Source organism: Chlorocebus sabaeus, chromosome 26 (assembly GCF_047675955.1).
Source record: "Chlorocebus sabaeus isolate Y175 chromosome 26, mChlSab1.0.hap1, whole genome shotgun sequence".
Classification (NCBI taxonomy): Eukaryota; Metazoa; Chordata; class Mammalia; order Primates; family Cercopithecidae; genus Chlorocebus; species Chlorocebus sabaeus.
The window spans coordinates 21059186-21074756 of NC_132929.1; the positions used below are offsets into that span (position 1 = coordinate 21059186).

A 15571-nucleotide genomic window follows, 5' to 3' on the forward strand; every position below is an offset into this window, starting at 1 on the left:
TCTAGAAAACTACCTGGTGTTTTCTGATTTCTTAAGCTGTAATTATTAGTAACAAAGGATTTATGGGATTCCAGAAGATGGAATCTCACAAATGCCAAACCAACTGTTTGATTTCACAGACAAGATTGATGGCAGCTGGGAAGTTAAATTTTAATTATAGTGAGTAATTTTATTCTTCCATATTTTAGCAAAGCTGCTATAAAAAGGCTTACTAATTTGAATTTTAATTCTTTTCCTTGTTTCAGCCCCTGCTGAAGGTGATAATGAGCGCTAAAATTTTCGCAAGTAAGTAGAGGGCAAAGAGAAAGAAAAAAAGGAAATTGCCACAGCCCTGATTGCCAGCCCTTTAGAACTGATAATATATTTCTTTCCTAGTCAATCCATTCTGTCCCAGAGAATTAGGGATTCTATTGGCTCCAAAAGCATCACATGATAATTTTCAAATGTATAGTGTAAGAAAAGGTCAGTTTCCCTAGACTGCCAATAAAGGACAGAATTGCTATTCTTTTCTCTGATCATTTCCCATCCCTTAATCTGTGTTTTTCTTAAGTATTTTGCATACAGTTAAGATGATAGAGAGGCTTTTGGTGAGAAGAACAAAATTTCTCACTTATATTTTCTCTTTTTCAGGTAAGAACAGAAGTCATCACAACCTTTGTTCTCTGTAGATTCGCCAACCTGTACTCCATCCGGAGCATGTTAGAAGACCTCAGTGAACACAGGACCAAACTCCCTACTTCTCTTTTCTCCTTTTAAACCTCTGTAGGAATACAATTTTAGAAATGAGAATATTTAGTTATGGAAAAAGTGAAGACCTTGGTGGGAAGTTTGTTTCTATAGAATGAAAAGCATGAATACTAAATTTATAAAACTTAGTAGGAATCGGAGCCAGACGCGGTGGCTCATGCCTGTAATCCCAGCACTTTGGGAGGCTGAGATGGGTGGATCACCTAAGGTTGGGAGCTCGAGACCAGCCTGACCACTATGAAGAAACCCCACCTCTACTAAAAATACAAAATTAGCTGGGTGTGGTGGCTGCAATCCCAGCTACTAGGGAGGCAGAAGCAGGAGAGTGGCTTGAACCCAAGAGGCGGAGGTTGTGGTAAGCCGAGACTGCGTCCATGCACTCCACCATGGGCAACAAGAACAAAACTCCATCTCAAAAAAAAAAAAAAAAAAAAAAATTAGTAGGAACTAGGGAAATAGAAATAGGAACAGTGTGAATTCCCTATAAACTTCCTAATCAGATGACTATAGGATTTGTAATGGAAAAGTGGAACAAAAGGATGTTTCTTAAGAATACGTGTTATTCTGGCCGGGCGCGGTGGCTCAAGCCTGTAATCCCAGCACTTTGGGAGGCCGAGACGGGCGGTTCACGAGGTCAGGAGATCGAGACCATCCTGGCTAACACAGTGAAACCCCGTCTCTACTAAAAAATACAAAAAACTAGCCAGGCGAGGTGGCGGGCGCCTGTAGTCCCAGCTACTCCAGAGGCTGAGGCAGGAGAATGGCGTGAACCCGGGAGGCGGAGCTTGCAGTGAGCTGAGATCTGGCCACTGCACTCCCGCCTGGGTGACAGAGAGAGACTCCGCCTCAAAAAAAAAAAACAAAACAAACAAAAACAAAAACAAAAAACGTGTTTTTCTTCATTGAAAGTTTTTGTTTGTTTTTTGTTTTTTGTTTTTGAGACAGGGTGTCCACTCTGTCACCCAGGATGGAATGCAGTGGTGTAATCTCAGCTCACTGCAACCTCCACCTCCCGAGTTCAAGCAATTCTCCCACCTCAGCCTCCCTAGTAGCTTGGACCACAGGCGTGTGCCACCACGCCCAGCTAACATTTTTGTATTTTTAGTAGAGATGGGTTTTCACCACGTTGGCCAGGCTGGTCTCAAACTCCTGACCTCAGGTGACCCGCCTGCCTCTGCCTCACAAAGTGCTGGGATTAAAGGGGTGAGCCTCTGTACCCGGCCGATTGGAAGTTTTAAATTATGGACCTTTTAAGTTATGGAAGATTGACAACCAGAAGACAAACAAGTAAGGAAGAGATAGGAGTTAGATGTTCAGGAGGAATACATTAAAACAACAGGTCTGGACTTTTGCTATCTCGTGATAGGCTTTGGCTTAGATTTGCAAAGCTAACATTCCAAAAGTTGTTTCATTTCCAAATAGGTATTACTTAATCTACCACTAGATGCCATTCTCACAGATAATGGTTAACTAGGTCAAAGATTGGCATGCTTTTGATTTTCTTTTTCAAATAATATTCTGCTAAAGAAGCTAAACATAATTAATTCCTAGAATTATCTCTAAATTGAAAGAATTATACACATTAGAAGAGGTTTCAAAGAATATATACTTAGTTATAATTAATTATATCCTATACTTATTCTCAAATACTATAATTATTGCTTATTCTAGTGTTATCCTGCTTACTTCATTTTGCCTAAAAATTCTTTTAGATGGAGTCTTGCTCTGTCTCCCAGGCTGGAGTGCAGTGGTGCAATCCTGGCTCACTGCAAACTCCACCTCCCAGGTTCAAGTGATTCTCTTACCTCAGCCTCCCGAGTAGCTGGGATTACAGGTGCACACCACCATGCCCAGCTAATTTTTGTATTTTTAGTAGAGATGTGGTTTTGCTATATTGGCCAGGCTGGTTTCGAACTCCTGACCTCAGGTGACTCACCTGCCTAGACCTCCCAAAGTGCTGAGATTACAAGCATGAGCCACTGTGCCCAGCCCATTTTATCCACATCTTAAGGAGAGCAAAATTTTCCAATTTAACCAGGACTATTCATGAATTTGGTCTTCTAAGGGCCCAAGCCAGAGTTCTGGGCTCTTCAACAGCTTTTTCAGGTATCAGAACCTCTCTTTTCAGCCTAGTGTTAACACACTATACTTTAACAGTGCTAGACTGGTACTGCTAAGCTTCAGTAAGCTTTAGGGAACCTTCTCAGTGCACCTGATTATGTCCCTGAGTCTCAGAGATTTTTTGCTTCCTGAGCTGAAGAAGAAATAGAAGAACACTCCTTCCTGACTACCTTGATGGTTAATTTTATGTGTCAACTTGGCTGGGCTAAGGTGCATGGTCGTTTGGTCAAACACCAGTCTAGATGTTGCTGTGAAGGTATTTTTAAAATGTGAGTAGCATTTAAATCAGTAGACTTTGAATGAAGCAGATCATCCTCCATAATGTGAGCAGACCTCATTCAATCCATTGAAGGCCTTAGGAGCAAAGAGTGAGGTTTCCTGAAGAAGAAATTCTCTTCAAGACTACAACATAGAAACCCTGCCAGAGTTGCTGAGCGCGGTGGCTCACGCCTGTAATCCCAGCACTTTGGGAGGCCAAGGTGGGCGGATCACCTGAGGTCAGGAGTTTGGGACCAGCCTGGCCAACATCGTGAAACCCCATCTCTATTAAAAATAAAGAATTATCCAGGTGTAGTGGCAGACCCCTGTAATCCCAGCTACTCGGGAGACTGAGGCGGGAGAATTTCTTGCATTAGGGTGGTAGAAGTTGCAGTGAGCCGAGATCGTGCCACTGCACTTCAGCCTGGGCGACAGAGTGAGACTCTGTCCCCACCCCTACCCCCGCCAAAAACAAAACAAAAAAAGAAACCCTGCCAGAGTTTTTAGCCTGCCTGTTCTGCCCAGTCTGCTCTATAGACTTTGGACTCAAGCCTGCAGCCTCAACTCTTACCTGAATTTTCAGTTTGCTGACCTGCTGTGCAAATTTTAGACTTGCCAGCTCCCAGAATTACACGGGCCACTTCCTGAAAATCTCTCTCTCTCTCTCTCTCTCTCTCTCTATATATATATATATATATATATATACACACACACACACACACACACAGTGTGTGTATATACACACACACACACATACAATGTGTAGGTAGAAGGATAGATCTCCTATTGGTTCTGTTATTCTGGAGAACTGTGACTAATACAACTTTTCTAATAAGGAAGTTAATTCCTCTATCTCTACTTCCCGCATTTTTTCTATTTGGAACTAGCATTTGTAATTTGCATCCAATACTTGTATTTATTTACAAGCATTTCTTCATGGGCTCATGAAGCTCTGATATATTTCTATTGTGCTGCTTCTTATTTTTATTAAAGAACCTTATCATCCATTTATCTTCTTAAAAAGGGGACATTTCAAAATTACATTCAATAGAAAGTAATGTTATAGTAGAAATACGAAGTGATATCTCCATACTTTGTTACAAATTTTTTCAGATGGAGCTCTTAAAAACATTTTAAGTCTTGAGTGTATTTACTGGATAACATTCATTTCCTTTTTTTTTTTTTTAATATAGTTAACTATATTTAGTGGATTATGGGTGGAGAAGAAGGATATTTGAATATTTAAGACACAAAAGACAAGATTGATACCAAGACTGACAACACAGAACAAATGCCAGTTTACAAGAGAGAAGGCAGAGATGTTAATAGTGATAAATTAAGAATCCTTTGGAACTTTTTCATAACAGGCTGGTAGTATATAGAACACATGACTACCTTAAGTTCCTTTCTCCTAATCTCTCTTGTTGCCTGTAGCCTCAAGTGTCCCACTGGGAGAGTGACTTTTCCGAGACTGTCATGGGTGTCTTTCTCCCTGGGACTTGTGTCTCCTAATGCTTGTGTGGCAGGTAGGTGCTTCTTTGAGTCTTGGTGATAGAAACACATAGAAATATGATTTAGTCCTTAAGGAACAAAAAGGAACCCATCCAGTTTTCAAAGGGGAGCAAAAGTTCAAAAGTTCAAAAGAATCAGAAACTTTTTTGTTGTTGTTGTTAGTACCGAAAGCAAAGCTTACTCAGGCTTTTCAGAGTGGTTAAAAAAAAAAAAGAAAAGTAGAGAACACGCTTCTTATCTTCAAAGAAATTACAGAGGGGTTCATTTTAAAAAGGAGAAGACACATGCTACTATTTAAGGAAGTCCCAGAAGGACTTAAACTTGAAATTCTCTCTGTGGCAGCAGCTTTCCTCATCCTCATTCTTAGGCATCTTCTATGTCCCCAGAGGAGTTGAAGCCAACTCTGTTTTTCTACTCAGTACAGTGTCCAGCAGCAACTATGACAACTATGTGTGCTGCAAAGAATTTTTCCAGAGGTGGGTGTCTCCAGGGCCACAGAGTTCCCTCTCAGCACTTTATGGGGAAAGTTATTCTCTACACTTGAAAGTAGAGAAGAAAAGAAACACGTGTGAAAGTGTTTGGAAGTGCATAAGTGGTGTGTGTAAAGGGGAATGTCATGTTCAGCCTTGTGTTTTTCCTTCCTTCCTACTGGAACTCGTTTGAGTCTTTGTTACCCAGTTAGTAGAAGTTGTAGATCTGAGTAGAAGTTTTCTTGTTTGTCGAAAGAGCGTTACCACTAGTGATTGAAAGGTTGGCATTTCCAGAGAGAAAGGTGGCAGCAGCCCTTTTGCAACTTTTAAACAGTGATGAGAATTCTGGCCCTTTGTCTTTAAGCATTATATTAAGCAGACTTTGACGTCTTTCTTTCAGCATTTCATTCAACATTACTAACCCCTTTTCCTCCTCTCGTCCCTGGGAAAACATGGACTACCATGCAAAAGCTCCTACCAAATGCTGTGGCATCTTCAGTTCCTGCCCACCACAAGGGGCCCAAATCCCTGAGCCACACCCCTGGATTGATAGATCTTCTATAGAAGCATAGACTGGGCATCCTTTGCTTGTCTCCAGCTTCTCTGCGTTGCACTGTTTTGCTACATACTGTGAGAATGACTCAACCTCTTGAACCTCAAGTTTCTGGCTTTGAGCAGCTACCTCTCCTAAGTGAAAAGTGAGCATCTGAAAAGCGATCGCTTGCTTTAGAACTACGTTAAAGATGGGTTTCCCTGTGAAGAATGACTCCAAAACATGAGAGATGGTCCATCAGAATAAATCCTTCAGTGAAATAAAGACCATGATAGACATTGCTGATGCTGGCATACTTTGGATAAATGAATCTGGAGAACAGAAGAAACTACATGGAGCTGGGCACGATGGCTCACACCTGTAATCCCAGCACTTTGGGAGGCCGAAGCAGGTGGATCACTTGAGGCCAGGAGTTCAAGATCAGCCTGGCCAACATGGTGAAACCCTGTCTGCACTAAAAATGCAAAAAATGAGCCGGGTGTGGTGGCATGTGCCTGTAGTCCTGGCTGCTCAGGAGGCGGAGGCACAAGAATCGCTTGAACCCAGGAGGTGGAGGCTGCAGTGAGCCAAAATCATGCCACTACACTCTAACCTAGGGTGACAGAGTGAGACTCTATGTCAAAAAACAAACAAAACAAAAGAAGAAACTACACGGAGACTAGGAGTCTTTATTAGGAGAAAGGAAATTTAGTTTACCTGTAACTAGAAATGGAGTTAGAATTGTATTTATGGGCTAAGAGAGTGACCTGTATCCAGGTACAGGAGAAACTTTAGAGCCTTGCGGACCTTTGGCCATACATACAAGCAGGTGTTCTCTCTTACAAGAGCCCCTTTCAAATCCTAGGCACATTTTAGTCATACAACTGCAAACTCAAAATTAATTTGCCTTAGTTCTAGTGGTGGTCAGGTCTGGTGGTCAAGTGGTGGGTGAAGATTGCAATTTTAAATAAAATGGTTAGGGAAGGACTCACATTTAAGCAAAGACCTGAAGGAGGCAGGGGAACAACTCATGGAGATAGCTGGGGACAAGGCTTCCAGAAGAAAAGCAAGAGCAAAGGTCCGACAGTGAAAGTCTGTCTGGGATGTTCTGGGGCCAGTGAGGAGGCCTGTGAGACTGGAGTGAAGTGAGGAAGGCAGGTGAAGAAGCTGGAGCTGGAGCTGGGGTGGCAGTGGGGCCCAAGTGGTGTGGAACTTATGTAAGCAAACTGGCTTCCCCTGAGTGAGTTGGGAGGGAGAGGAGTGACATGACCTGACTTTTGTTTTAACGGGATCATTCTTGCTGCTGATGAGAAAAGACTAAAAGGGAACAAGGGTAGAAGCAAAGAGATCAGGAGGAGGTGTTTTCAGTAATCCAGGGGAGAGATGACAGTAGCTGGGACCAGGATGGGAAGAACCGAGGTGGCAAGAAGTGGTAGGATTCTGAATATATATCAAAGGTAGATGGATCTGCTGGTGGATTAGATATGAAGTGTGAGAGAAAGAGAGGAGTCACAGATGAGTCTAAGGTTGTCAGCCTGAGCCATTGGAGGGATGGAATTACCTTAACTAAACAGAGGAGGACTCAGGGAGAGGCAGGTGCTGGGAGAAACATCAGAAGTTCAGTTTGGGATGTGCCTAGCAGAGACATTGAATAGGCAGTTGAATACATGAGTGCAGACAAGTCAGGACTGGAGTTATAAGTTTGGGAGTCATATACATGGATATGAAAACCATAAGACTGAATGAGATTCCCAAGAAAGAAAATATAGACAGAATCTAAGAGAAAGAGCCAAAGACTGAACCCTGGAGCACTCCAATGGTTAAAGTCAGTAGGAACCAGCCGAGGAGATGGAGAAATAGCAGCCATTGAGGAAAGAGGAAAGCCAGGAGAGAGGGGTAATATGAAAACCAGAGGAATGTCGGGCGCAGTGGCTCTTGCCTGTAATGCCAGGGCTTTGGGAGGCTGAGGCAGGTAGATCACCTGAGGTCAGGAGTTTGAGACCAGCCTGACCAACATGGAGAAACCCCATCTCTAGCAAAAATACAAAATTAACCGGGCGTGGTGGTGCATGTCTGTAATCCCAGCTACTCGGGAGGCTGAGGCAGGAGAATCACTTGAACCTGGGAGGCAGAGGTTGCAGTGAGCCGAGATCGCGCCATTGCACTCCAGCCTGGGCGACAAGAGTGAAACTCCGTCTCAAAAAAAAAGAAAACCAGAGCAAGAAAATCTTATATGGGGGAAAAAGGGGTCCACTGTTGAACACTGCTGATCAGTCAAGTAAGAATGAGGGATATTTGCCTGGGATTTTGCAATGTAGGGAACATTAGTAATTGTAACAAGGGCAGTTTATTTAGAGAGGTGGGGGTAGAAGCTTGAATGAGTAGGTTCAGGAGAAAACGGGATGAGAGGAACTGCAGACAGGGAGGATAGATGACTATTTTGAAGAGTTCTTCTGCAGAGAGTGCAAGAATAGAGCAGTAGCTAGAGGTGAAAGTGAAGTCAAGAGAGGGGTTTCCCCCCCTTTTAAAGTGGGTGCAATAATACTGCATTTGCACACTAATGGAAATGTCTAATAGAAAAAGTGTTGATGCATCAGAGAAGCAGAGAATAGCTGGAGAAATTCTTTTCTCAGCATGTCTCACAGAACTGAAGACATTCTAACCTATGCTAAAGTTTGTTCCTATCCCATGTACAATGAAATGCCAGCAGTTCTGGTTAAGGAAATAGTTTCTGCGGGGCAGAAGTGGAAAGACTTTCCGAGGTCCTTTGGAAAGCCAGGTCCCTGTGTCTTGGAGCCTGAGGGCAGGGTGCGTGTGGATGAAAGTGCTAACCCAAGGGCCTCGGCTTTGACTCGAAGATAAATTCTTCTGGGCATTCGCACGAAACCCACTCAAGCAACCTTTCTGTACAATATAGCTTATAAAAAGACTTCGCTAAACAGATTTTTACCATTTGTGATTATTGGAAGAGACAATCCATTCCACTGAGAGACTTTGTGGGAGATGGGCAGAAGAGGGGATCAGATTTCCGTACTGAGAGGTCAGTCTGGCTGCTGAGGATTGAGGAAGCTGTGTCAATAGTTCAGGTGAGAGATACTGGTAGCTTGGACTAGAATGGAGGCAGTGAGGATGAATTTGATTAATTTGTTCTAAGCTAAAGGTATACATTTGGCAGATTTCCTATAGATCATAATGAAATCATGGGTAGTAAAGTGAGGGAAGGATCTAGTGAAGAATGAGAAAGACATGGGGCCTTGAAAAGAGCCCTAAGGAAGCCTAAGACTTTCGAGTCCTTTAGACTCCAGGGCTTGGTAAACTTATCCAGTAAAGGATCGGATAGTAAATATTTTAGGCTTTGTAGCCAAGAATCAAAATCAAGATATTATATGGGTACTTATATAACAAAGAGGAAAGAGAAGCCATAAAGCTTTTATTGACAAAATTCAAAATATAATAAAAATTGAGGACACCCTTTTTATAATACAGTTCTACCAATGAGAAAAATGAAATTTTCTTTTGAGGGAATGATAGTTTTGCTTAATTGGTGTTCAGAGTTAGTCTTCCCTATTATCAAAATAAATTGCAAATGTTCATCTATTAATGTGATGAGGTTTTACATCTTTATATATTTCAAATGTCTTTTTACACAGACACATAATGCCAAATGCTGATATCAATTCAGGGACATATAATTTAAACTGAACATATTCATTGCTTGGAAAGGTATTCATAGAATTCTATTAGATTCTTCTTTTGACAGTTGGCTTTTAGCATGTCATTGCCAATAAATCACTTTCTTTTTTTTTGTTTTTGCTTTTGAGCTAGAGTCTCGCTTTGTCGCCCAGGCAGGAGTGCAGTGGCGCAATCTCGGCTCACTGCAACCTCTGCCTCCCAGGCTCTAGCGATTCTCCTGCCTCAGCCTCCCGAGTAGCTGGGACTACAGACACGCGCCACCATGCCCAGCTAATTTTTGTAATTTTTAGTAGAGACGATGTTTCACCATATTGGCCAGGATGGTCTCAAACTCCTGACCTCATGATCCACCCGCCTCAGACTCCCAAAGTGTTGGGATTAGAGGCGTGGGCCACCACGCCCAGCCTACACTTTCTTTTTTAAATTTTAAAACCATTTTTTAATTATTTAAAAAATTTTAAATTAAAAATATGGAAGCTTTCATGAATTTGCATGTCATCCTTGCACAGGAGCCATGCTAATCTTCTCTGTATCGTTCCAATTTTTATACATGTGCTGCCAAAGCAAGCACCGATAAATCACTTTCCTAAACCAAACAGTTAAATGTACTTTGAAATTACCTTTGTTCTTGCACTGAGTTCAGAAAAGCTCTGCTGGAATGGTCATTTAAGCTCAGAAAATATATCTGTTGCAAATGGAGAATGGAGATCTTGCTTTTTGTTTTCAGTTTTGACAGCAAGGGAAGTACATAAAGTAATTTCGTATTACTTGTGATTGAGACATGAGTCATCTAAATGACTTTACCGTAAGTTTTGAATATTAGCACTGTTTTGCATCATAATTTTAGGTTGAATTTATTAAGAAACATTATCAAGTCTGTAGCAAAAGCTAATTCCAAAGTAATTAACAGTGGTTGCGGGCAGTTCTTCTATTTGAAAAAAACCTCAAACCTAGCCCCAAGCTCAAAAGATTGCAAAAAAACTTACCATTGCTGAACCATTGACTGCTGTGTAGGGGGGCAAGTCAGGATATTCACACAATTCTTCAGTTCCCACTAAAGACTCAATATTGATTCCTTGAACAATCCACAACTGAGCAGAATCAGTAACCCATGTTGATTCACCAAGACCTAAGGAAAATCACTCCACATCATTTGTGTTAATTGATTATTGTCACTCCCATTGTCCTCAACTCGGACAGCAACCCTCCATGGCAAAGGCTAATACTAATTTTAAGCGGTTTGTTTCTTCTGGACACATTTCTTCAGCAACTAAACATGATTTAATTAACTAGCCATTAGTAAATGGCGTTCCTTGATTAGCTAACAAATGAGCCAGTTGGGGTACTTATCTGCAAAAAGGTTGAAGACTTTTTTTTTCATTTTTTTATTTTTGTGAAGACATTTTGCTGTCATGAGATATTTCATTTTAAATTTTCTATTTTTTCCTGACTCTTGCTTTCCTATGAGTTGGAAATCTTGTGATGAGTACTTCTGGTAATGTCAGCATCTATTCTTTCAGCACAACTATAATGTCATTGTACAATGTTTTGCCATCTAATTTAATCAGAATGATCCACACTCCACTGTGCCTTAGAAGTATGACAGTGACATTTACTTTTCTTTTCTGTTTTGACATGATGGGTATAGACTGGTAATAAAAAAAATAAAACATCATAGGTACAGTGACACATGAGACACTTGAAACACTGCCAAGTGATAACTGTGTCACTGTGATTTGTGGCGTGCCAAGTCACATTGCGAAGCAGTGACAGCACCCTATAGTGTCTCTATCACAACTACTCAATCTGCCATTGGAGCACAAAAGTAGCCATGGACAATGTGCAAATGAATAAATGTGGCTGTGTTCCAAAAAGACATTATTTATGGACACTGAAATTTGAAATTCATGTCATTTTCATGCATCATGAAATATTATTTTTCTTTTCCTTTGTTTCAACTATTAGAATATGTAAAAAAAAAAATTTAGCTTGAAGGACCTGTTAAAAACAGATGGCAGGCCATAATTTGGTAAATGGAAGATTGTTTAAAGATGAAGCCTAGAAAATAGCCACTGGGCCAGGCATGGTGGCTCACGCCTGTAATCCCAGCACTTTGGGAGACTGAGGCAGCAAAATCGCTTGAACCCAGGGGGCGGAGGTGGCAGTGAGCTGGGATCAAGCCACTGCACACTTCTCAAAAAAAAAAACAAAAACCACTGCAACTCTCAGTTATTTGTTGAACTCAGAGGAAGCAGTTGGACAATGTGAGAAAAACTGCAGATATAAGTAGATTGAGTGGTGAATTGAAGGTGAAAGAACGAATATGGAAAGTATAAGCCATCTTTTTGCAAAATATGGCTCTAAAAAGGAGGAAAGAAATGATGTAATTTAAGAGAAGACTGTTGGTTAAAATAGGTGCAACTTGATCATGAGCACTTAAATCTCCGTTTCTTCTTCCTTCTTTAATAAGGAAAATAATAGCTATCTTGATGTTCCTTAGAACAGTCAAATGAGATAAAGTATGTTTTAAAGGTACCAGCATGATGCCTAGCATATAGTAGGTTCTCAAAAGTTAATTAATAAATATTCTTGTATACTTCTTATTTGCTTCGTGAAAAACAAGAGTTTATTGCTTCCCATGTAGCTTTGTTATTTAGTTCTTGAACTATTTTTTTTTAAATCAAGGTTGTATTCCCTTAGTGAGGTGCTTTGAAAGTTGTTAAATAAATCAGAAGTTAACTGATTGGTCAGGATACTATATTACAATTTTAATAATTTGGATTTTGTAATTTCCCCAACTTTCCGCCTGCTAGACTGAATTCTGATCTTTTTAGTCTGTCTTCACATGGGAACCACTTCATCCTTTCTGTCATTTTCAACCACTTCATCCTTTCTGTCATGTTTAAAATCATACTAAAATTAGACAAATAATTATACAAATGAATCATACAAATCATACACTGGTTTGGTATATTAGTGGGCTTATATTTATTTTTATTACTTTTTTAATATAACTTTTTTTCTGTAAGTCATACCTAGAGTTACCACATGACCCAGAAATTCCGCTCCTAGGTATATACCCCAAGAGAAGTGAAAACATATGCCCATGCAGAAACCTGTGTGTGAGTGTTCACAGCAGCCTTATCATAATAGCCCCAAAGGGGAAATAACCTAAATATTCAGCAACTGATGAATAGATAAATAAAATGTGTATATCTATATGGTGGAATTTCATTTGGCCATAAGAATACGTGAGGTACTGATACAGGCTATAGAATGAATAAAACTTGAAAATATTTTGCTAAGCTTGAGAAGCTCATCACAAAGACCACTTATTGAATGATTCCATTTACATGAAATGTCCAGAATAGACAAAATGATAAGGACAGGAAGTAGGTTATTGGTTGCCTAGGACTCGGGGGTGAGGATTAGGGGAGAAATACCTATTGGAGTTTCACTATGGGTCGATGCTTTATATTCTGTGTCTGATAATCTGGTATCTGGAGTCCCTGTGGATGTGTCTTTTGAATGTTGTTTTGCTAGAGGGATATTTTCTCCTCCCGCATCTGTCTGTATTTGACTGTGTGGAGGACTCTGTATTTGAGATTTTATTGTCAGAAATAATTTGAAGCCTAGATGGATGTTACATTTTTTCGAAAAAGAATTTTGCTTATTTTTTTCAGGCACTTGGGAATGCCAGCAATCAGGTATCACCATTTTTTGTTTGTTTTTTTGAGCAGGAATGAAAGTTTATTAAACAGCTTTAGAGCAAGAATGAACAGAAAGTAAAGTACACTTGGAAGAGGGCCAAGCGGACATCTTGGAGGTCAAGCGCAATCAGGTATCATCCAATCCTAGGCTAGAGGTTTTCTGGGCTACCTGAAAAATTTGAATGGCACTGGGTAGCAGACCGCAAGGGCTGGTTTACTTCCACTTCACCTCTAGTTCCTGGGTACGGTCAGCGCCGTGTCAAGCCACAGTGGAGCCCGAGGCAAAAGAAGCATTAGTAATACTGACCTTGTCTTCATTTAACATTTTGATATTTTGTTCATCATGGATTTTTTCATTAATTTTGATCTTTAAAAATAGTGCATTAATACTTATCTAGATTACTGAGGGTTTTTTTTGGTCCTCCTAAATTTTGTGGACATGGTGAATACTTCACTGACCTCACACTACTTCCAGCCTTGGTATCTGCCTTGGGATTTGTACACCCTGGGCAGTTTGAAGAGAACAGTTGTGGTTCCCTCCAACTTCCTATAAAATCCCATGAAGGTTTCCTCCTTTATGATACCATTTATAATTAACTATAAGACTTCCACAGGATTGGGGGCCAATACATCACATTCAGTGGGCTTATCAGACTACTTTTCATCCTCAAAGTAATGGGTTAATAGAAAATTGGAAGGAATAAAACCATGTGCTCATGCCTGTAAATCCAAGCACTTTGGGAGGCTGAGGTGGGTGGATCACATGAGGTAAAATTATTATTTTAGAAGCTAATACAACTTATAATATTGATATTAACAATCAAATATATTGGGATATTGAACTAAATTCCCTTCAGCATATTATCCCTATGGAGCAGGATTGGCCTGAAGCATTATTTTGACTTCAGCAACAATAATTATAGTTTATAATCACTCAACAGATACACACTACAAAGTACACACTGCTACAGATTAGGTAGGCAAATGACTTGCTGTAAAGTTAATTCAAATATATGAGAAAGCATATGCTAGAATTTTTGGTTGGTTCAGCCATCTGTAGAAGTCCAAACCAACTGGTTATTAAAAATGTGTGGAATCTGTATATACACTTTGATAATCTATTTGGTTATATGATATTGCAAGACAAGTGGTAGCTCTCCAACTAGGAGTGATCATTTTGTCACGAGAAGGCCTTGATCACGGATCAGGGACGTAGACCACACTGTGGATTGTTTTGAGCATGACTATTTTCTGAGGCAGAAACTCCCTCCCACACACACACAGCGGTGGTGGTGCTGGAGTTACAAGAAAGACAATTGATGTAGCAAATTCTAAAAAACGAGAAAGATTAGGATCAAAGGATGGTTGTGTGGATTAGACTTGGTCAGAAGGTTCACCTCTTCTTCTGTAGCAGTGAGAGAAGTGACCCTTTATACAGGGTTGAGAAGCAAATGCATGCAATGAGATGAAGGCCTGATTTTTCTCTCTGGAAGCTTAGGCAGTATAGTAATTCCTTCGTCCAAAGTTTCACTTTCAGCAGTTTCAGTTCCCAGTGGTCAACCATGGTCCAAAAATATTAAATAGAAAAATCCAGAAATAAATAATTCATAAGTTTTAAATTGCACGCTGTTCTGAGCTGCGTGATGTAAATCTTGCACTGGCCCACTCCACTCCCTCCACCTGAGACGTGAATCCTCCCGTCCAGCATATCACACTGTATACACCACCCGTCCTTCAGTCGCTTAGCAGCCACCTCGTTATCAAACCACAGTCCTGGTATTCAAGTAACCTTATTTTACTGAATAATGACTCAAATGCAAGTCTTGATGCTGGCCATTCGGACATACCAAAGAAAAGCCTAAGTGACTTTCTTTAAGGGAAAGGTGAAAGTTCTCAACAAGAAAAGAAAAAGTTGCATGTTGAGGTTGCTGAGATCCATGGTAAGAACGAATCTCCTATCTGTGAAGTTGTGATAAAGGAAAAAGAAATTCATGCTAGTTTTGCTGTCGCACTACACATGGCAAAGGTTATGGCCACAGTGCGTTGATAAGTGCTTAGTTAAGGTGGAAAAGGCATTACATTTTTGTTTGCAAGACATGAACAGAAAATGTTCCCGACTGACAGCCATGTGTTGCACCAGATTAACTTTATCATAGGTCTGCATGTATAAGAAAAGGCATAGTACACACAGGGTTTGGTACTACCCATAGTTTCAGGCATTCACCGGGGATCTTGGAACATATCCCCTGAGGATAAGGGAGAACTACTTACTGGAAAGGAAAGGAGAAAGAAACTTAACCAGAATAGGCAAATGTATATAAACCTATAGGGGATTGTAAACTGAAGAAACTAATGCCTGATGGTCTCTATTTCCTCTCTGAAAAATAAAACAATATGATCAGCTAAGAAAATGTAGTGAAGGTTTGGAATAGCTACTGAGGAGGACACAGAGAACTGTGTAGCAGAATTGTCGGGTAGTATTTAGGCCTGCAAATATATACCCTAATTTGCATCAATCCACACAACTG

General features: G+C 40.5%; 1 long non-coding RNA gene and 1 other non-coding gene across 3 annotated transcripts in view; one reads left to right on the top strand and one right to left on the bottom strand.

Moving 5' to 3' along the window:
- The window catches only part of LOC103245700 (uncharacterized), a 69428-nt gene extending 54761 nt beyond the window's left edge, over positions 1-14667 (top strand). The window contains exons 6-8 of one of the 2 annotated variants that reach the window (XR_012091478.1): positions 246-285; positions 631-4652; positions 5509-14667. This is a non-coding gene — a long non-coding RNA (uncharacterized lncRNA). Of the gene's footprint in view, positions 1-245; positions 286-630 lie in introns of both variants that reach the window. The other variant, XR_005244307.2, reaches the window with a different exon arrangement.
- Positions 9798-9904, bottom strand: LOC119628266 (U6 spliceosomal RNA). The gene has a single exon (XR_005244554.1). It is a non-coding gene; the product is annotated as a U6 spliceosomal RNA (small nuclear RNA).
- Positions 14668-15571: the final 904 nt, after the last annotated feature.